This window comes from Lithobates pipiens, unplaced genomic scaffold (genome assembly GCF_037356315.1).
Source record: "Lithobates pipiens isolate NorthernLeopardFrog02 unplaced genomic scaffold, aLitPip1_a1.2 Scaffold_11, whole genome shotgun sequence".
Classification (NCBI taxonomy): Eukaryota; Metazoa; Chordata; class Amphibia; order Anura; family Ranidae; genus Lithobates; species Lithobates pipiens.
The window spans coordinates 16,677,407-16,700,422 of record NW_027507696.1 but is presented as its reverse complement, the minus strand read 5'-3'; positions in this window follow the sequence as shown (position 1 = coordinate 16,700,422).

Below are 23,016 nucleotides of genomic sequence, written 5' to 3'. Positions count from 1 at the left end.
GCTTTCTTTTGGTGGTATTTGTTCAACTCTGCGGTTTTAATTTTTTGCTAAATGAATAAAAAAAGGCCGAAAATTTTGAAAAAAAGTTTTTCTTTGTTTTTGATATAAAATTTTGTAAATAAGTACGTTTTCTCCTTCACTGATGGGCACTGATAAACTGCACTGATGGGCACGGATAAGGTGGCACTGAAGAGGTGGCGCTGATGAGGTGGCATTGATGGGCACTGACTATGGACACTGATAGGTTGCACTGATGGGCACTGATAGGTAGCACTGATGGGCACTGATAGGTGACACTGATATGCGGCACTGATAGGCACTCATAGGTGCCACTGGTGGGCACTGATGGACACTGATAGGCGACACAGATGGGCACTGAAAGGCTGCACTGATGGGTACTTATGGGTGGCACTGATAGACAGCACTTATGGGCACTGATAGGCAGCACTGATGGGTACTGAAAGGTGGCAAGGATGGGCATTGATGGGCACTGATGACTGGAACTGATAGATTTAACTGATAGGCATCACTGGTGGCCTTGGCAGGCATTTTACTTTGGACACTGATTGGCAGCTGCCTGGGCACTGATTGGCATTTCCCTGGTGGTCTAGGGTGGCATACCGGTTGGTCCATTGTGGTCGTCATCCCTGGTGGTCCTGGCAGCATCCTGGTGGTCCTGGGCTGTCAGACGCGAGTGAGGAAAAGCTGATCAACGGCGCTTCCTGTTTAGATCGTGATCAGCCATTGGACCCAGCTGATCACTTGGTAAAGAGTCTTTGTCAGAGCCTCTTTATTGAGAACGTAGTTCGTAGATCGTAGATCTGACACGCTGCAACAGCGATTGCCGCAATGCGCACCCACAGGAACGTGCTTTATATCCTGAAAGACGTCATATGACGTCCGGTCAGGCTATCGCAACCACTTTGCCGATGTCATTTTGTTATATGGCAGGCGGCAATTGGTTAATAACATGTGTGCCTGTGTTCTGTAAAAAATCTGCTGATATGTACTGATATAAGCTACACACAAAGTGCTAATCACGTGAAAAACATGTAAAAATAAATATAACGCTCACAAACACAATGAGTCCAAACAAAAAGTGACAAAAGGTGCTATCAGAAGTGACGTCAGTAAAACTGGAAATTTCCGGTATTACTGATGTCACTTCCGGTGCCGTGGAACGCACGCTACGAACAATGTTTTCATACGTTCGGATCTATATTTGAAGCCTGTTCAATCGTAAGTACCCACTCCCCTGTAAAATAAATTTGTTTTAATGGTAATGGTAATGGTCACTATCAGTTCCATTTCTTCTTCACTTTTGGGTACCTGTTTGCTCTGCTGAGAAACTTCTTAACCACATGCAGACTGGGTCATAGCCGAAAGACGGCTACAGCGCGTCGGCTTATTCTGGGTGGACGTCCGTGAGACGCCCTCCCAGAATCTTGCTCCCGCGCACCCCCTGGGGTACGCAGCTGGGAACATCTGTGACCACCGGGTCCAGAGCACCCGGCGCATCACGGATCATGGTAAACGGCAGCTGATAGCAGCCGTTTACCATGTGATCGCTCCGTCAAATGACGGAGCGATCACTTGTAAACAAGCTGGCGTCACATCATGACGCCGGTTCCTCCCTTCCCTCTCTGTACTGATCGGCACAGTGAGAGGGGAGAGGGGGAGAGATGGCAGAAGCGCTGTGGGCTGGATGTGTAGGGCCCACAGTGCTGCTCAGTGACAATCCTCTGCCCATACTCTGCATCAATGTGCAATACACTGCCAATACTGTGCAATACTCTTCCAATACTCTGCAACACTGTGTAATACTCTGCCAATACTCTGCAACATTGTGTGATACTCTGCTAATACTCGCCAATACTCTGCCAATACTTGCCAATACTCTGCCAATACTCTGCAATAAATTTTGACAGAAACAAAGATTTTTTTTACCGAATTTTCGGTTTTTTGATTTATAACGCAAAAAATAAAAAATAAAATAAAAATAAAAAATCCACGTCCAGTCGAAGCTACGTAACGTTACATTGCGAAATGCGTTGACGTAAGCACGGACGTTGCGCCTCCAATGGGTGACTACCAATAGGATGACGGGAGCATAACCTATCAGCGGCAAGCGATCCTTAGAGAGCAAAGCGCGAAATGGACTGCTAAACGAGCCGCGCAAAGCAAAAACGTGGACATTGCAATTCTAATTGAATGATTTACAATACACCATCAGACAAACCAACCTAGGTAACCGCATGAGAGATCACAAATACCATCGGATCACTAGTCCTATTTGATGCAGAACTCACTACAACTAACATACCCAGATTCGGAGACATGAAGGAGGGGTAATGTAAATTGCAAATCAACAACATACACCTGCCTGGCAGGCAGAATCAAGGTGATGTACTTTAATGATATATAAAGCGTCATATGAAGAGGACGGTGGCAATTATTCTGGTATATGAAATTTACTTTGTGGTTGGATAACATCATTACGTTTAATATGATGGGATGATCATCAAAGGAATATCGATGGTATATTTATTTATTCCATTGATTGATAACCTTTTCTGACAAAAAAATCGGAACACTTTTTTTGCAAATGCTGTTTTCGGATCCTTGTAAAGGAAATATATATGAACCTTTCTCCTTCGATTGTAATCCATAGGGAATGTAGAAACTACAATTTTTATAGCCGCAAGATAAAATGATCCGCTTAGTAGGCAATCCTTGATTAAAATTATAGAATCCGCAAACCCTAGGGGCTGCGCATGTGCTGTGGTTTAGCCGTAGGCTACACGGGCGGATTGTCTGCCCAACTAAGTTCGTCAGACAATCCGACAGACAGTCCGTCCAACTTTTGAATGAACGGACTTGACCACACACGATGAACAGACAGTCCGCTGAAAGCTTGCGCGATGACGTGTACAGCACGTACGACGGGACTAGAAATACGACGTCCAATACACTGCAATGCAACCTTCGGCGTGTAAATCCTTTCTGAGCATGCGCCATACTTAGTCCGTCCAAGTTTGGACGGACAAAATTACGGAAATTCCGAAAGACTTAGTCCGCCAGACTGTCCGCTGAAAAAGTCCGCTGAAGCCCACACACGAGCGGATTGTCCGCTGAAACACGTTTCAACGGACTAAGTTGGACGGACAATCCTCTCGTGTGTACGCGGCCTTATGATTGAGAAATATTTCAGATAATATAGCACAAAATAATTAGTGCACTAACGGCTATCGGTACATGCGCACCGTTAGAGGCGCCTCATTTGTTTTATGTTGTATGTATGTCTATTGTTTGGTGTCGGTTTTTATAGGGAACAACGTAGTAGGAATAATATTGTGGGGTACTTATGAAATTTATAGGTAGAGCATATTAAGAGCACTTTTAGTAAGCCATAGAGCAGAGTCAATCTTATATGTATAAATTTTATTAACTAAATAAACTTTTTTGGATATATTTAATCTCCAAATCTTTTATTTGTCCAATAACACTAAAGTAGCCATCTTTGCCACCTTGGGCTGCCCCTTCTCTTAGGAGTATACTAAGGTGGAAAAAAAACCTTTTTTTTATGCTAGTGAATTGGCTACAGTGTTATCCCCCAAAATTAGGAGGAGAGACATAAATCGGTTTATTTTGGTGAGAAAATAGAAAAGGAATTTCTTTATATTCGCACTAAAGATTATCTTGGTGGGGAATATAAAATAGGGTCATTTTGTTTGTTTTGAGATAATACTCGCCAATACTCTGCCAATACTTGCCAATACTCTGCCAATACTCTGCAATAAATGTTAACAGAAACAAAGAATTTTTTTACAGAATTTTTGGTCTTTTTTCATTTATAGCGCAAAAAATTAAAAACCCAGCGGTGATTAAATACCACCAAAAGAAAGCTCTATTTGTGTGAAAAAAAAGGACAAACATTTTATATGGGTACAGTGTTGCATGACTAAGTGATTTTCATTCAAAGTGTGAGAGCACCGAAAGCTAAAAATTGTCCTAGTTAGGAAGGGGGTTTAAATGCCCAGTGGTCAAGTGGTTAAAGAAACTTCGAATTTGAGGATCTGACACCACATCCATCATCCCTGGGCACCATTACAAAGCTTTAAGTGACCCACCAGACTGAAAAGCTGGGGGTCGTCTCAATCCGGTGAGTGTGGTCACATGAGAGGGTGTTGTACACCTGAATATTTCTGAAGCCTTTTGCACTGTTTTCCTTCGGATTGGAGCACCTTTTGTCACTTTTTGTTTGGACATTGTTTGGTTTCATATACATTGGGTTATATTCACTCATTTGTGTTTTTGCGAGCGCTATATTTATTTTTACATGTTTTTTTATTTGGTTAACTAACACTTTAAGGTATTAAATTTTTTGGGTTTAGAAACACTTTATGTGTGTGTAAAACCCCTCTTAAAGTCAGAGTTGCATGGCCACCAGAGTCTATGTAAGCTCTCAGTAAATGGAACCTGATAGGTGAAGATTGATGGTATTCAAAAGCTGATTGCACTGAAGGGTGAAAAATAGGAAATTGGAATTTAAGAAATCTAAGGATGCTGGACAAGACCCTGATGTGTTGCTGTGTTTCATTTGTGCTCACAATTTAGCTTTAAGTCTAGATTCTGGGCTATGTGGAAGCAGCAGTCCATTGAAGAAAAAATTATCCCGTGAGTCTGCAGAATGATTCACTGCTGATGCTTCCCATACTATTAGTGGCTGATAGTAATACAACAACAAAGAACCTGAGCTATGCCAATTGGAAATACAATGAACACTCTGGAATGATGTTGGGTGTTTAAAGTTGTGCAGCAAAAATGAGCTTCCATGTGTATTTGATTAGTTATTTGTACAGAGAGCGTGACGGTGTCTCCATAGTGTATACAGGAGATGAGCAAATTGTACAGAACAGAATATGTAAAAATGGTTACAGTGTGATGTACCATATATGCAGAGAGAGTAAAACAAGAGGTAATAGATAAAATTATAGATAGATAGATAATAATGTAAACCCAGAGCACCCCAGGAGCCCCAGACCTGAAAACACACTATTATGTGAATACCCACCCATTTTTACATCCCAAGGTTGCTCATTGGTGGCTCCAATGGCCTATAGAGAAGTGCAGGAGCAGGAGGTAGGGGTAGGAAAATGGTCTAACCTCCTGGATGAAGTTGATTTTGCATAACAGAGGACTATGGGTTTCTCTGAATGATAGCTCAAGTTATGTGCAGCAGGCTCCTCTGGATGGATGTCTGTATTAGTATACACTGAAGCTATTTTAAGAACATATTCACTCAAAGTAAAACTATAGGCAAAACTTTTTTTTAAATTTAGGATAGAGTAAGGTATTGTTTGTTATAATCCCTGTAAAGTTAATTTTTTTTTTTTTTTGATAAATCTTTTTATTGAAGAAGTCATGACATACATCAGAAACAGCGGGTACATATAACATGTTACAAACAAGCCATTATAAGTGCAGTACAATGTCTAATAAACCATCAGTAATAATTGTTAAGAAAATCTAACATAGTTCTTCTCATTGGGGATACGAAGGCTTCCACATCACGATCCGTGTGATCCATAACCAGGTCTGGAAAGGTGATAACCGGAATGTGTCAGATAAAGTTAAATGAAAACATTGGAAGAATAACCGAACTGTTTAATAATTGGTTGCCGTACCTCTGAATTGCTCTATCGTAAGTGTCTGAAATGTTACATCTAATATATGATGACCAGCATCATAACATAAGGGGAAGGAGGGGGGGGGGGGGGTCGAAAAGGAAAGGGGAGGACATGTGTACTTTGGTGTGTAAGGAATATTGCCTAATCCGATCACATCCTATAAAGACCATAGAGGCATCAAGTAACAACGACTTGCTGAGTATTACGTTAATCTACCATATACCGTTTGTAATCATCGGTTGTTTGGAAGTGTTTCCAACATGCCCAGGTGTTAGTGAACTTAGGAGATGTGTCAAGGATTCGATGCGTGAGTTCTTCCATGTCCATTATTCTGTTTACTCTACGCAACCAATCCTTGACACAAGGGGTCGTAGTTGACTTCCAATGAACTGGGATGCACATCCTGGCTGCATTAACTAAGTGTATTACAACTGACTTCCTGTAATGGCGCTGAGATAAGGACGTATGATGAAGTAAGTATTGGGACGGTGTAAAATCTAGTGTGAAAGTCGTTATATTAGAAATAGCTTGGTGGATCGTCTGCCAATACAAGCGAAGTGCTGGGCATTCCCACCAGATATGTAGGAGGGTTCCCGGAGTCTCGCCACATCTCCAGCAAGCTGGAGAAACCGAAGGGTAGAAGGAATGCAGAATATCGGGGGTTCTATACCATCGGGAATAGAGCTTAAAACCATTTTCCTGCACTGATACATTCCTAGAACCTTTGTGAACATTTATTAGTATCCGTTCCCAATCGTCTGGTGTTAGGTCTATACCCGTGTCTCTCACCCATTTAGAGCGCAATGATGTCACTGAATCGTTCGTAGTAGGAAAGAGAGCAGAGTAGAGTTCTGAAACCAGATGTCTTTGTGGAGTCGTTTCAGTGCAAAGTTGTTCAAACGGGGTCAGATCTCTGCACCACGTAGTGGCTGGAGATTCCTGTAGTAAAAAGTGTCGGATTTGTAAGAAATTAAAGAAAGGTATCTTTCTGTCCGGGAATCTAGCCAGTAGAGTTTGAAATGTAATCATTCTACCTTTGTCAAAGAAGGATCTTGCACGAACGTAGTCTTTGTGTATATCATCAGTGGGGAGTGGAGCTTGAAAACCAGGGGCGAAGTCCGGATTGTGTTCTAAGGAGGTGAGCGGGCCATGCGTGGAGGATATTTTAGTATTCCGGCAGACTGTTTTCCATATAGTAAGCGTGGTGTTAATCAGAGGGTGATCTGAGATATTCGGAAGAATTGGGGCTGTGCCTATCCAAGGAAGCAAATGTATCGGTGTTTGTACGAACGCCTCTTCGATCGCCACCCAAGCTTTGTGTTGTCTATGTAGGTGCCAGTCCACGATTCTGGTCAAGTGACAAGCCCATTGATATTTGCGTAAGTCCGGGATACCCAGACCCCCCCGCAATTTGGGGAGAGTCAGGGTCTCCCATTTGATGCAAGCTTTTTTGTTCGCCCATACGAATTGGGAGCATAGAGTTTGAAACGTTGCAAAAAAGGTGGGGGGAAGTGTGATTGGGATCGTTTGTAAAAGATATAAGAACCGTGGGAGGACGTTCATTTTAAGAATCGCTGCTCTCCCAAACCACGAAATAGTGGGTATTTTCCATTTCAACAAATCAGAACGGACAGAATTAAGTAGTGGTAAATAGTTGCGAGGATATAGGTCTTTTAGTTTAGTCGGTAATTGAATCCCCAAATAAGTGATAGCGTGCTTTTCCCAACCAAAGGGGAAGTTCGTCTGGCAGTGTGTCAAAACGTCGTCGGGTAAAGTGATGTTAAGGGCCTTCGATTTGTGGAAGTTAATTTGCAGGTTTGCTATTGTCCTAAATTGAGCAAAGTCCTTGAGTAAATTGGGTAAAGTAACAAGTGGGTCAGTAAGAAATAAAAGGATATCGTCCGCGTATGCAGCTATTTTAAAAGTCTCGCCCCGTATTCGTATTCCCTTGACATTGATGTTCGTTCGGAGTTTGTGGAGGAAGGGTTCAATCGTTAAAATGAACAAAATCGGGGATAGTGGGCAACCCTGTCTCGTACCGTTGGACAGGGAGAAGGCGTCCGACAAATGTCCATTAACTTTAATTCTGGCTGTGGGTGAAGAATACAGTGCCGTGATATATTGTAAGGTACGTTCTTTAAAACCCATTTTCCTCAGGGTAGCCAGCATGTAATCCCAAGCCACTCGGTCGAACGCCTTCTCCGCGTCCAACGATAAAAAGAAGCCCGGACTGTGAGAGGCCGAAAGCCATTTGTGGACATTGATTGCTTTCAGCGTGTTATCGCGCGCTTCACGACCCGGAACGAAGCCTACTTGGTCCAGGGAGATCAAGGAAGGCAGAAAGGGGAGAATACGATTCGCAATGACTTTCGCGTACAGCTTCATGTCTACATTTATCAACGAAATCGGCCTATAATTAGGGACCAAGGCTTCGTCTTTCCCTGGTTTCGGGATCATAGTAATGTGTGCCTCATGGAGATCTGCGTGAAGTGCTGGTGCGTCAGGAAGATTATTAAATAGTTCAGTAACGTGCGGTATAAGCAAGTCAGAAAAGGTTTTATAATATACAGTGGGGAAGCCGTCGGGGCCGGGGCATTTACCCGGTTTAAGCTGTTTAAGGGCTGTCAGTATTTCTTCGGTCGAAATTGGTTTCTCCAAGTCTGTAGCAAGATCGTCGGATATAGTCCCGGGGCAGTTCTCGGCAAGAAAGTCTGTTATCTGTTGCGTTCTGTCGTGTTGTGTGGTAGTCGAAGAATGTCTAGGGAGATTGTAAAGATTCGAGTAAAATTTTTTAAATTGTTCCACTATGCCAGATGGTGAGGAAATCTTTAGACCTTGCGGATTTAGTATATGATGAATCGTGGACATTGCTTTTCGCATTTGGATTGCCCTTGCTAGAAACTTCCCTGATTTGTTGCCAAATTCGTAAAAATTGCGGTGCATAAGGGTATACTTCTTCCTAATTGGAATGTTAAGTTCCTCCAGGAGATCTAGTCTGGCCTGTTGTAATGCTTGAAGTGTGTTTTCTGCTAGCGTTCTTTTGTGCGTCAGTTCTAACGAGTGGATGGTCTTTGACAGTTTATCAAGTCTGGCCTCCCTATCCTTCCGTCTCTTAGCTGCAAGGGAGATCAGCTCCCCCCGAATCACGCATTTATGAGCTGCCCATCTTGTTATGGGATGGATTTCTGTGGAAGCATTATCCGTAAAGTAGTTCGTTAGACTATTAGAGATAGAACGCACTACTTCCGAATCGCTGAGTAAAGAACCGTCCAACCGCCAAATATAGGGTTTAACTGTTCCGATCGGGAAGGACAGGGTGATCGAGACTGGATTATGGTCAGAGATCACCATAGGTTCGATGGAGGCTACAAGTAAACAGTCCAAGTCCGCCTGAGAGAGAAAGAAGTAGTCGATCCTCGAGTATTTGTTATGAGGGGGTGAATAGTAGGTGAAGTCTCTGGCGGTCGGATATAACGTTCGCCATGTGTCATGTAATGTCAGTACGGTCAGTTGGGATTTTATAGCCCTCAGCGCGCTGTATTTCAAAGAGGAGGTACCGTTTGAAGAATCTAATGCGGGAGTTAAGGCTGCATTGAAGTCACCACCGACCACCAGAGTGCCCTGATAGAAGGCGGTGAGTTTCAACAACGTGGAGTTGAAGAACTGGACATGTTGCTGGTTGGGGGCGTAAATGTTGGCTAATGTGAAAGTTTTGCAATATAGTTCGCCTTTCAGAAAAACAAAGCGTGCTTCCGTATCCAACAACGAGTCTTTCACCTGGAAGGGGCAATTCTTAGATATAAGAATTGACACTCCCTTTGATTTTGCTGATGGGTTAGTAGCATGAAATACTGTTGGATAAAGTGAAGACCGTAAGTTAGGTATTTTGTCAGATCTAAAATGAGTTTCCTGGAGAAACACTATATCCGCCTTAGTTTTTCGTAAAAGTCGAAATAATTGCGATCTTTTTTCCGGCTTGTTAAGGCCTTTCACGTTAAGCGAATACAATTTAACCTGAGAGTCAGGGATAAGAGATTGTCGTTTGTGCATGATGTAAAATCACCCTCTTTACTTAGTGCAAGTGATCGTATAACAGGTCGTTCAAATTGAAAGTGTCCTAGAAGATGTGAGGGCTAGGGGAGGGAGAGGGGAGGGGAAGAGCGGGGAACGTGAATAAGGATAACGGGAAACAGGGATAAACCCTTAGGCATTCACTGTGAGGATATAGGACCAGCCTCACCCTCAAAGCGAAGACGTCCGGGAAGTGTGCGGTGAGCGCGCGGACAGCGTCCGGAATAATACAGGACACCACCGTACGATCAACCGCAGTGGGGTTGAACCAAATCTCTCGGTAAGGGTGGATACTCTAGATTCCAGATGCGACCGCGATCCGGTCCAATAATAAAAAAAAACATACATAGATTCTAATCAAAGGAAGCGGACTGGCGCAACCTCTTCTGCGTTCAATCTAAGGCTTGCAATTTTATATAAACCAAGTCGCCCACCTAGCTGAGAGGATGTATCACTTACGAACAGTGCAAGTAAAACAGATCAAGTATATATGGGCCATTTTCACTACATAAAGAGTATGTACAGGCATAGAGGTGGACAGAAGGTGACCAGGAGGAACCTTCTATATTCATATACATCCTTCGTAGAAGCGCCCTGTTAACAGTAATTAACTGATAAATCACTAATACAAAGATCGCTGCTACGGATCTTAGTGAAGGAGAGTCGGGACTGTGCAAGGAGTGGAGGAAAGAGTTCCTCAGGATGTACTATAGGAACGGGCACATTGCTACGTAGGCCTGTCTCTTCTCTCCGAACGAGCCACTCGATGGGGTTGATTTGCATGGGGGGACGAGCAGAATTAGGCCATCCACGTCTGCAAACCATAACCCTCAATGACCCCTAAAAGTGATGTCAATATCAGCTAAACGTACGGGCGTCTATTCAGTAATAAGATAACTAAAAGGAACGTGGCAATGTGAGCTATAACCCTCCCACCGTATAACAGGCACTAGGAACCTTGCAAACAACAAAAATACAACATTTCGTGAATATAAGGTAGTGTTCAGCAGTTCAGTGCATCCGAAGGTATTTCTCCAGGAAGGAGGTAATAAGTCTAGCTACAGCACATTTCTACCTATCGGTAAAAATATACTACCTAAAATTACTTTACCGTGAACACGTGGCTAACGAAAAAATTTGCCTATATAAAACTTCAAACCGATAGGCTACGGGGTCCAATTCCAGAACCGATGTTGGCTAACTTAGGAAAGAAACAGGCCAGCTCCGGACTGGAACAGGCTAACTAAGCGTCCCGTAGAGGTATAAACCCGAAGGTATAGTTCTCCGAAGAAGGGGTATTTCACCCAAAAGAAAGAAATGAACGAACTTAGCTGAAGAGTCTCACTCCTGGGGAACGATCCCGATGCTGAGCAGCGTCTCGCCTGGCTCGGCCAGATCGCGGGGAATCCGTCGGACTACGGTCAGGGCGGGAATCTCTTCTAGAACGATAGGATCGACTTCTAGATTCCGATCTACGCCGTCGGTGCCTGCTGCGCTGAGTATCCATCGGTTCGGCGTGGTCTCGTTCCCTGCTGGGTTGGCTGTAAGTGCGAAAAGCTGCGTACCAATTGGGAACTTCAACCAAGGGAATCTCCAAGGCGTCGCAAAAAGAAGGAAGTTCCTCCGGGACTCGTAGCAGGGCCGTTCGGCCCCGATAGGTGGCCGCAAGGCCGAACGGGAACTTCCATTTGTATGAAATGCCTTTCGCCCGCAGTACATCAAGAAGTGGTCGCAGGTCCCTGCGATTTTGTAGGGTAATGCCCGATAAGTCCTGATAGATGTGGATCGTAGCACTCCCTAGAGATATTTGGATCCTATTTCTAGCCTTTCGTAAAATGTCTTCCTTCAGCCTATAATCCACCAGGCAGCAGACCACATCACGTGGGGGATCTGTATCCCGGCCTCTGGGTCGTAGAGCTCTGTGAATTCTCTCGAAGGCCACCGGGGTACTCGCCGGTCGGTCCAAAAGATCGTTGAATAGATCCATAACTGTCGTCTCCAGTTGATCCGCGTCTACCGATTCGGGGAGGCCTCTCACCCGAATATTATGCCTTCTCCCCCTATTGTCCAGATCTTCCTGGTGACGTTGGAGGTCTCTCAATTGCAGCGTGTGAGCATCCAATTTGTGGGTAACTTTACGAAGGACCGTTTCATGGTGTGTTGTGCGGTGCTCCACTTCCACTACTCTGTCAGCAATGGCGCGCAAATCCAGTCGGAGATCCGCTATGGCTGCCGTGAGAGTCTCTTTGATGTCCGTTGCTACCGATCTTAAATCCATGAGACTCGGTTGTTGTTGAAGAGCGTGTAGTGAAACCTCCTGACCCTGAACAGCTTCGCTGTGAAGCGCGGGAGACTGTGTGGAGGCTGGGGCCTGCGATGAAGTGTGGCGGGAAGACGCCATGTTGTCTCTCTGTGAACGGAACAGCTCCGGGAGAGTTTGACTAATGCCGCCGCGCTGTCGCCTCGGGGATCGCGAACGGGAGGCAGATGATGTTCTTGAGGCGGTTCCCATAATCTTCGAGGTATTGTAGGGTGTTAAGAAGCTTCCTTAACGGCTGTAGGACCGGATCGCGGCAGGAGCTCAGCTCTCAAGCGTCCATTCCGTCCCGAGGTTAGGCCACGCCCCCTGTAAAGTTAATTTTTTATCCGCTTTGTCCCAATGGGGAGATTTACCTTCACGTCCTGTCCCTATGATCACCAGAAATAGTGTCCCCATTGGAAGATGTCCCCTTACTTTTTGGGGAAAACCCAAAATGTGGGTTTTTCTTTTACTTTCACTGTTAATGAAAATGGTAAACAGGACAAATAGAGAGGGTGAATTTCCCTAACGGGGTTACAGTAGGGTTGCCACCTCATCCCTTTAAACCCAAACACATATTAATTACACAGGTTCTGTGGCTGATTAAGGTAGTAATTAAACTCGGTGCCTTATCTATATTAAATTAGCTTCAGAACCTGTGTAATTCATATGTGTTCAGGTTTAAAGGGATGGAATGGCACCCTATAGCACAGACTGCAATAAAAGTAACACGCATTCTAATCCCTCTGCACTTGATCGAAAACTAAAAAAAAAATTGCCTTTATTTATACTTTAAGGTTGAAATTTAGCCAGTTTTTTTTTTTGCTCTATAGCTTTAGTGGGGTAACTCATCAGTGCGGCCGGTCCATAAGAGGCGCACTGCGCCCTGAACCCTCTCAATTGTGATACTGGCAAATTTGGGGGGGGGGGGGGGGGTAGCAGTTGAAAACAGGCGGCGAGTAACATCCCAGGGGGAAAGCTCAGTTTTGAGAGACCAGGTACGAGCCAGACCAGAGTGCTTGTGGTGTGGATGCCTCAAGCTGCCTGAAGGCAGTGATAGAAGTTGTAAAATCTGCCACTGAAGCTGTAGCGAGTGATCAGCACCAGCAGAACCTGGAGACAGTGGAGACAGAGTGGACAGAGTGTGGAGACAGAGACAGAGCCGGTATCTGGCCGTTGGGGGCACTGGTACCGCAGCGGACGAGTGGAACTAGCTGTAGCTGAGGATGGATTCTGGGGTGAAATCAGCCGCAGGACCTGCTGCCGGGCGAGCAGTACACAAAGACAGTGATCAGCTCAGACAGACCCAGAGCCCATGGTTGTGTCGAATACTGTCCCCCATCGGATAGTGTCCGCCCTGTACTGCGCTTGCGCAGTACGGAGGACAAGGAGACGCTGAAGGACTCCGAAGATGAACGGCGCCTACACACTGAGTTCAAGCCCCACCATCCAAGTGGACACAGAGTTAGAATAAAAAATTGCCGAGCGGAGCAAGGCCGTGCCTGAAGCGTGGCGAGCGAAGCGTGGCGAGCGAAGCTAGCCCGCAAGGGGCCCTGCTCCTAAGAGCTACCGTATGTCCACTTGCATGGTGGGGTTTGAACCTGGACTGTTCATTTTCGGAGACTTTCGGAGTCTCCTTGTCCTCCGTACTGCGCAAGCGCCGAGCCTGCGCAGTATGGAGAGGACACTATCCGATGGGGGGGACAGTTTTTGGCAGAACACCAGCACCAAAACTGCAGTGACTGATAGCCGAATCGCTTTATAAACTGTCCTGCACTGAACTGCATCCGATAAAGAAGGCTGGGTGGAAGCTGTGGAAAACATGGCGCCATAAATACTAGGGGGTGAGTATGGACCTAGGGGGGGGGTTTGTTTGCTGCCACCCCCCCAAAAATGTTTAGCACCAGCCACCACTGTAACTCATAATGAAGTATGTGCCACATTCTGCAGACTGCTGGATCCTGGAGAGATAGTTACTGTATAGTTTTAGACTTTTATTTGAGCTATAGCTATTTGGTAGTTATTTACCGTATAAATATACCACTTTCAAAGGAAGAAATTTGCAGAATAAAAATGTTGCCTGTCTCTGGAAAATAAGCACCATTAAACAGACAAAATCCTTCTCCTCTTAAACATAAACTGTAATAGCTTTGGGCCAATTTCATATAATTGAAACTTTTTTAATATGCTGTATTTTATCTATACAGTGTGTGTGTGTATATGTGTGTGTGAGAGAGAGAGATCTATATATATATATATATATATATATATATATATATATATATATATATATGTAGCACCCTCATCCTAAAGCAGGGATACAGGTAAATTTTATTGTGCTGGGTGGCAGCCAGCCTGGCTAATTGTAGTGTTTAGTGGTCAAATTGCTTTTTTTCTTAATCCTGTTCAGCTGTGGCTTCTCCTTTTTGTCAGTAGATGGCGCTGTTGCTTTTGACATTAATATGATGAGCTACAGTGAGTTCAGGTTATGAATAAACATACCTTTCTCAGCCAATCAGATTTCCTGCTTTGAATGCTGGAAGGATATATTTATTTGGAAGAAGTTAGGGGATTGAGGTCTTTCCTGCCCAGACTGTGGTCTGGGTGGATGGGTGTGAAACAGCTCCTGGCTGCTAGTTCTGAAGCCTTAGGCCTATCCAGTTGTTTTCCTGGCTACTAGCACTATCCAAGGCCTATCCGTGTGTTCGAGATTATTCTGAGAAAAGCCTGCTAAACATCTGGAAACAATTCTAAGAAGGATGAAGACCTGAGATGAAGTACCAGAGGTGACACTTGCATGGACCGGGGACCCATGAAGAGCCTGGGAATGCGTCAAGGTGTAATCATCCATAGAATTCCTACACCTTCTGTGAGTTAAGTTCACATACCATAGAAGACAGCCTATCCTACAAAGTACAGATGTGCTGGTTCAGCTTAAAGGCTCGTTTCCTCTACTGCTGTGTACCTTATCTCACCATTTTTGTCTAAGGAGTCTGCCAATCTGCCTGTCTGCTGATCCATACTATGTTTGACTAAGGCTACTTTCACACTGGGGCGTTTTTCAGGGGCTAAAGGGCTAAAAACAGCACATATAAAGTGCCTGAAAAACACCTTCCCTGCCTCTCCATTTCTGGGGCATTGCAGGAGCGATGAGTACACTGCTCCTGAAATGCTCCTGCCATTGCGGCAGCAGTGCTTTGCGGGCCCTTTTAACCATCCTGCCAGCGGCCAAAAAGCACCGCTAAAATGACGCCCCAGTGTGAAAGTGCCCTAAGGGTGTCCTGTGCCTTATCCCTTCTTTCCCCCATTTTTCCCATTGTGAGTAAGAAACTTCTCTTTGGTTAAGCATAAAAGTGAATGGCGCCCAATTTCTATCTTGTTCATCACCCACCATGCCTAGTAACCTGTACCCTGACAATGTATGTCAGCCCTTCCTGCCTCTGCAACTACATAGGAATTTCATTTAGCTCAGTGGGAGAGTGGCAAGTAATGTTTGTGTACCTCAGAGACTGTGCTATTGCTCTTGGGAGAGGGTCAGCCTGGTCTTTTGTCACTTTACGCCAGTGCTAAAGGGGTTAAGGCAGACTCCAGAAGAGTTTTTCTGTGCTGATGGAAGAAAGAGTCAGGCGCTGAAGTTTCTGCTGAGCAGCCAGACCAATCCCTTGGCAGGGGGAGGCGTTGCCGCTCTGCACAGGAGGAGATGCAATTGTGTGCACTGCCATCTTGGGTCCATGTGCTGCGAGACGGAGAGGCAAGTATAGCATTTCCAATGCTGACTGGAACGTCTTTGCGCCGGGTGTCAGCCCTGGGCCTGTTGGGCCGAAAGAAGCTATTACCAACACCGGAGTGCGTTGCATCCCCAAAGGTAACCTGGTGCTCTACGGGGAGGCTACGAAGCAATTGGGCTGCTATGCTCAAAGTGCTCAAGCCTGGCTACAAATATCCGGCCCTGGATCACCTGCGGCCACTGCTGGGAATTGCTACTGGAGGTAGTCTCTCCTTGCCTTATCACCACAAGTGCTGCAAGTAGACTGGGTTGCTACTGCTGCTCCGGAAGTGGCTCCTGAGGTTGCTGTCAAGGTTGTTTTCTCTGCTGAGGTGTCCACTACTACAACTGTGCCAACTACAACCATGCCTACTACAACCGTGCCTACTGTAACCATGCCTACTTCAAAGCCAGGTGCCTTAGTGACCTCCTCAAGGTCAAGGTCCTCTTAAATTCCTGGTGATGGTATAGATTGCAACTCTCTGCCCATCATGACAAACAATGTTACTGTCAGCTGCTCTTAGCTGTGGCTCTACTCTGAATATAATTACTTCTGAGTATAGAGAGCCTGGTGTTCACGGTTCCTGATGTATGCTATACATTCATGATCTTTTGTGTGAAGGTACCGTGGGGACTTTGGTGGGGGGACCCTTGTAAGGGTTGTTTCGAGCCTAGATCAGGCTTACTGTACTTATTTGGGACAGATGGTGGAGAGTTCATTTTTCTATGAAAAGATTTTAATACAAAACCTTTTTCACGAATAGTATATCCACCGTTCAATGCTGAATGCTTACATTCTCTCTTGTACTGCCTCTGAAGAAGGAAATTAATTTCCCCGAAACATGTTAGGCCAAAAGGAGGAAATTTACATGCATTGAATTGTGCAATGGTTACTCATGAATATATGTTTTGTTGTAAATGTACCGTATAAATTATTAACATGTTTGTTATTATTACACATGTGCTCTTTTAAAGAAAATTATGTTTTTCTAAATAAATTACGTTTTATGGTATAAAATTTCCTTTTTGTATGCCTATAAAGTCCCAGTGTACCGGGGTACTCTTGACCCTATTCAGGGCCTTTTTATAACATTTCCCGGTGATGGAACCTCCCAGGGAGAAAACAGCTAACGTGTTTTGGGGGCAGGCCCCCTTCCTCAGAGCCTAGCTCCCAAAATGCGTTAAATGTACCCCGTGTTCTGTGCATGTCTATGCACTATGTTTATGGCCTTTTGTCAGTTGCATTTTGTGAGTACCCACTTGTATACAAAAATTATTAAATAATTTCTAGCTGTGAGCACCTTCCATTTCTGTTTTTCTTGTAGTTCCTTTTGGATTACCATCTGAGGAAGGCAGAATCCACCTAGTTCTGGGATACCATATATATCTTTTACACCACCATTTTATCTGACATCTGTTACTCCTCACCTTGGAAGACATATTAGCGCTGGAAGTGACTGTGTTTTTTGTATCTCTACTGAGCTTGGTAAGCCTGATGTGAATGAGGGCCGTTTGCCTGTTGGGACTGTGGAACCTGTAGTCACAAAGAGAGCAGAGTCAGGAAAGTCTGCCACTGCATGTTTAAAGCCTAAGGCCGCGTACACACGGGCGGACTGTTCGTCCAACTTTGTCCGCTGAACAGTGTTTCAGCGGACAGTCCGCTCGTGTGTGGGCTTCAGCGGACAGTTTCAGCGGACAGTCTGACGAACAAAGTTTTTCGGAATTTCCGTAAGACTGTCCGCTGAAACTTGGTTTGAGCGGACAGTCCGCTCGTGTGTAGGCTTGTTTGACAAACTAAGTCTCGCGCATGCTCAGAAAGAATTTACACGGCGAAGGTTGCATTGCAGTGTATTGGACTTCGAATCTCTCGTCCCGTCGTACGTGCCGTTCACGTCATCGCACAAGTTTTCAGCGGACTGTTTGTTCGTCGTGTGTGGTCAAGTCCGTTCATGCTAATTTTGAACGGACTGTTTGTCAAACTGTTTGACGAACCTAGTTGGGCGGACAGTCCGCCCGTGTGTACGCGGCCTAACCTACTCCCAGCTGAAGAGTTTTCCACAGAGTCAGGCTCTGATACCTTGTCAGATAGAATTTCTGAGTTATTCTCTGACACTGTGTCCTTTGAAGAGAGATGGACTGATAGTGATACTGGACAGCAGATTGAGCCTACAGAGGAGGATGTTCTCTTATCCGCTCGTACCTCCAGTAATAGGCCTGAACTGTCCACCCCAGCCTCTTCTGTCCCTTGCCTGGCCAGTTCTCTAGAACAATATTTGTAACTATATTACAGGAACTGAATTTATTCACTCTTGATAAGAGGAGATTAAGGGGGATATGATCACCATGCAGGGCTGGTGCAAGGATTTTTGACACCCTAGGCGAAACCTCATTTTGCCGCCCCCTTGGCTCCACCCCTGACTCCACCCCCTTTGCCATGCCCATGTATACCCCACCTTTTTAATGAAGCACCCATCAATGCAGCCTACCAATGAATGTTTGCTTGCTTGCATTCATTCAGGAGTTGGGACACAGACACAGTCCTCTGCCAACGCTGCGCCTCTGACACTTTGTGCAAACGGAGCAGTGGCGGCCTGGTGATGCTGAGGCTAAGTTGCTTGCTGCAGAGAGAAAAGAGTAGGAACACCAGTGGCCAGGTGCCCCTAGGCAACAGTGCGCCCTAGGGGGCTGTTTAGTTTGCCTAGTGGTAGCACCGGCCCGGCTCCTGCTACATAACTATAAATCTCCATGGTTGAGCACTCAACTGCTACCCTCTTCAGCTGCAGAGGCAGCAGCAGGTAGTCAATATTTTTGTTTATTTAGGCCCCATACACATGATCAGAAAAAAAATATTGCTTTTGAATCGATCGTACGATAATCTGATTGTACACAGCATTCCAGAGCCAATCATGACAGTTCATCTGATATATACGATCGGACATGCTTGAAAAATTTCTGCGTACGATACCAAATTGTATGATTTCTGCACTTTTCCCACACCACATGAAAATACAGACATTTATGGGATCCATTGATTTTTTTTTTTTAATGGCATCCCCACACATGCAGCAAACACACTTGTATTCATACCCACCAAAACAGACCGTACTGCAATATAATGCAGATTGGTGTGAAGCGATTTCAAAAATCACATTTGCATCTTTATTGCACGTTTCATGCAAACACGGCTGCCCATTGATATTAATAGGCTTCCTTAAGTGCCAGTTCACACTAGTGCGATGCGAGAACCCTGCGAACGACACGCACGGCAGTTCACACTGCCATATGCGAACTGCTAGGGAGTGTCATTATATGTTAACGACACCCCCATTTCAGCTCACATATCGCACTGCGAACTGACAGTTTGGACATGAATCGGATCGCATATATGTGAACACACATACGATCCGATTCTGGTCCGAACAGAAAAAAGCATCCTGTGCGTGTTTGGACTGAATGCGGTGCGATATCAGCCATACTATCTGTATGGCTGACATCGCACGGCACAGACATCGCATGTAATATGAACAGCAGTGCGCTGCGAATTACATGCGATGTCTGGCATCGCACAAGTGTGAACTGGCACTAAAACACGATACGTGGGAACACACACACTCTGATACACCTCGGAGGGAGCAAGTCCTCAATAAAGTGAAAAGGGAATGTGATCCCCCCCCCCCCATCACTACACATGGGATGACCCCATTATTACATATCAGTACACATGGGGTGAGCCCACATTAACATACAGGGGTAACCCTCATCACTACGCAATATTTGACCCCCATTATTACACAGGGGTGACCCCTTAATTACTGCACAGAGTTGCCCCCATTATTACAGATAACCCCACATTAATACACAGGGTAGACCCCTCCATCACTACACAGGAGGAACCCCATTATTACACATCGGTGACCAAATGTAGAGAAAGTTGCATAGAGGTGATAGTGGGAGGACTGAACCATATACAGGTGGGGGGGGGGGGGGGGGGGTGTCCAGGCACACACTTACCCCATGGTGATGGGTAGTCAGGCAGCTGCGGATGACAACTAGCGGGAGGACTCTGTGTCTCTCCAGCTCTCAGGAGATCACACATGCGGCTCTCATCAGTGGATTCCCACAGAGCTCCAGCCGGCACCAGACTGAGTATGAACCCAGGAAGGAGAGATGGAGTGTGCTCAGTCCCCCCCCCCTCCCTCTCCTCCAGTGACCAGGGTTAGTGGATATCTGTTCTCCGCTCTGATGTATTGTGGATGAAGTGAGAACACCGGCGAAGAGCATCCCCGGCATCCCTTTAGATGGGTCACAGGCAGCACCAGAGTTCTCCACCCGTCGCCACTGAGACTGTACGGGGCCTCGGGAGCAGCTGCCTGCTGTGTTAAGATGGACATAGTAGCTGACTGCAAACAGAGGGAAGAGGGTCACCAGTGGCCAGGCGCCCTAGGCGGAAGTGCGCCCTAGGCGGCTGCCTAATCCGCCTAGTGGTAGCACCGGCCCTGTCACCATGTACAAATATATAAGGGATATATAGTCCATATAGTGAACTTGGTGTCGACTTATTCACTTTACAGTCAACAAGGGGGCACTCTTTACGTCTAGAGGAAAAGAGATTTCATCTCCAAATACGGAAAGGTTTCTTCACAGTAAGAGCTGTGAAAATGTGGAATAGACTCACTGCAGAGGTGGTTCTGGCTAGCTCAGTGGATTGCTTTAAGAAGGGCCTGTATTATTTCCTAAGTGTACATAATATACAGTAACTGGGTACTAACATTTATAGGTAAAGTTGATCCGGGGAAAATCCGATTGCCTCTCGGGGGGATTAGGAAGGATTTTTTTCCCCTGCTTTAGAAAATTGGATCATGCTCTTCTGGGGCTTTTTGCCTTCCTCTGGATCAACTGTGGGTATAGAATTGGGTATATGGGATTGTATGATATTATTATTACATTTTTTTTTTTTGTGGTTGAACTGGATGGACGTGTGTCTTTTTTCAACCTGACTAACTATGTAACTATGTAACGTTGGGCTTACTGTGCTAAAATTACTAATGCTGCTGTGCGAGTATCCTCTTCATTCACAAGCATCTCTCAAAAGCCAGACACAATTGCAGGTTATCCTGTCAAGTGTGCTCCAGATACTCTAGTGTTACCTGGCTGGGGAGACCCTAAACTTCTACCAAAGTTGTCTAAGCTGCAACACACTATGATGAAAAAAAGTGGCTGAGGAATATGGTTACTCGTACCCATATGTACCAGAGACTCTGATTGCTGAAATCCAAGGTAGAGGAGAACAGTGGATTGTTCCTGCCATCAGAGACTATATGAAAATTTCTGCTGTTTGTGATGTAAAGAATCTGTTACCCAGAAATGCGGGAAGATACACTACAATCTTGCAAACCTGGGATTATGGTCGTCGCATTTACCCAGACTGTGTTATCATCAGACAGCCTAATCAAGCTGACTTACGGCACTACATCACTATCTGGGAAGCCAATTTAACTGCCTGATCCATGTTACTATTGGTGATGCCACAAGCCGTTCTTGTTCTCCAGTCAGCATGGAACACAGATTTATTGCTCAGTTCAGTTGTGTTTGTTCCACAGGAAGTAGTACTTCACATGGAAGGAATCCTGTTGTGGGGACACTCCTGTCTATATTGTTTGCTGCTGGACTGTGCTTCTGATACCAGCGGTTGCAGGAAGTGCCCTAAAAGTAATATACTGGCCTGTTGCATTGGAATTTCCAGTATACCACACTCGGAAAAGTGATATGCTGATCTGTTGCACTGGATTGTCAGCATGTCCTTGTCCTCCACGTGTGAGGAAAATAGCCTCAGTCTCCTGCAAGAGGCTGAGTTATGTTCAAGTTTCTGTGATGCCTGTTTGAAAGTCTGAAACACTACAGTTCCAGTCTTTAGTCCCTGACATCAGTGACTGGGGAAAAACAAGTTGTTGTTACTTTATAATGGAACTCTGTGACGTTACTTTAAACCTAAGGAAAGTACCTATTGGACTTTGGTGTGATAGAGCCAGCAAAAATGTTCGCACTAAAGTTTGTACCTACTGAACTTTGGGGATGGGATACAGAGGCAGTATGAATCGACAAGGACAAAGGAAAAAGGAATTTAATTAAATTCTAGGCCTATTGAACTCTGGAGTTTCAGAGACAATATGATAATCTAGTTGGTAGTAAGGTAGGCTGTGCTTTTGTGCCTGGGGCAAACATACATCTGAAACCTACACTACGTGGACTGCAAAGTATGTTCAAGTTACTTTTTTGTTTTACTGTCACCAGATGGCAGCGGAGGAGCCAATCTGAGTGAGCAGTGTGTTTATTTTCTAATAGTGATATGTTTAGCAATTTAATGGTTTAAGTATATTGATAGGATGTATATATTCTTTTTTGAAAAACTGTGTCACATTCAGGGGAGTGGGCCCTGTTTCCACATGTTGATACTTCTATGTACAGTAAGTTGCTAAAGAGTAAAATATATTGAGATATGCTAATGTGAGTTTACCTTATACATTTTTGTCTTCCTTGGCTGAGAGTAGACTGATTATTTACTAAAGGAAAATCTACTTTGCACTGAAAGTGCACTTGGAAGTAAAGTCGCTGTAGATCCGAGGGGGACATGTAAGGAAAAGTAAAAACAGCATTTTAGCTTGCACATGATTGGATGATAAAATGAGCAGAGCTTCCACTCATTTCAGATCTACCCCTTAGATTTAGAGTGACTGCACTTCCAAGTGCACTTTCAAGTGCACCTGCAGCGCAAAGTGGATTTTCCTTTCGTAAATAACCCCCAATGTTCCAATTAAATATATATTGATATGTTTTTCTTTAATGTAATATATAGTGACAATAATTGTCTTCTTCGGCTGAGGATAGGCAACATTTCAACCATATACATAAATGTTTGTCTTAGTATAGATCTTGTTTTAATGGTAGATTGTAGTGTAGAGTGTTTCCAAATAAAATATACATATATACTTGCATCTTTCTTGGCTAAGGAGAGACAATATCTAAAATTTTGTACAGTAATGGTCATTTTCTATTAGTATTGAATAGTTATTTAGTAGTGTGTGTTCTATACTTGCACATGCCTGACTAAGGCCGCGTACACACGCAGGGACTGTTCGCTCAACTTTGTCCGCTGAACAGTGTTTCGGCAAACAGTCCGCTCGTGTGTGGGC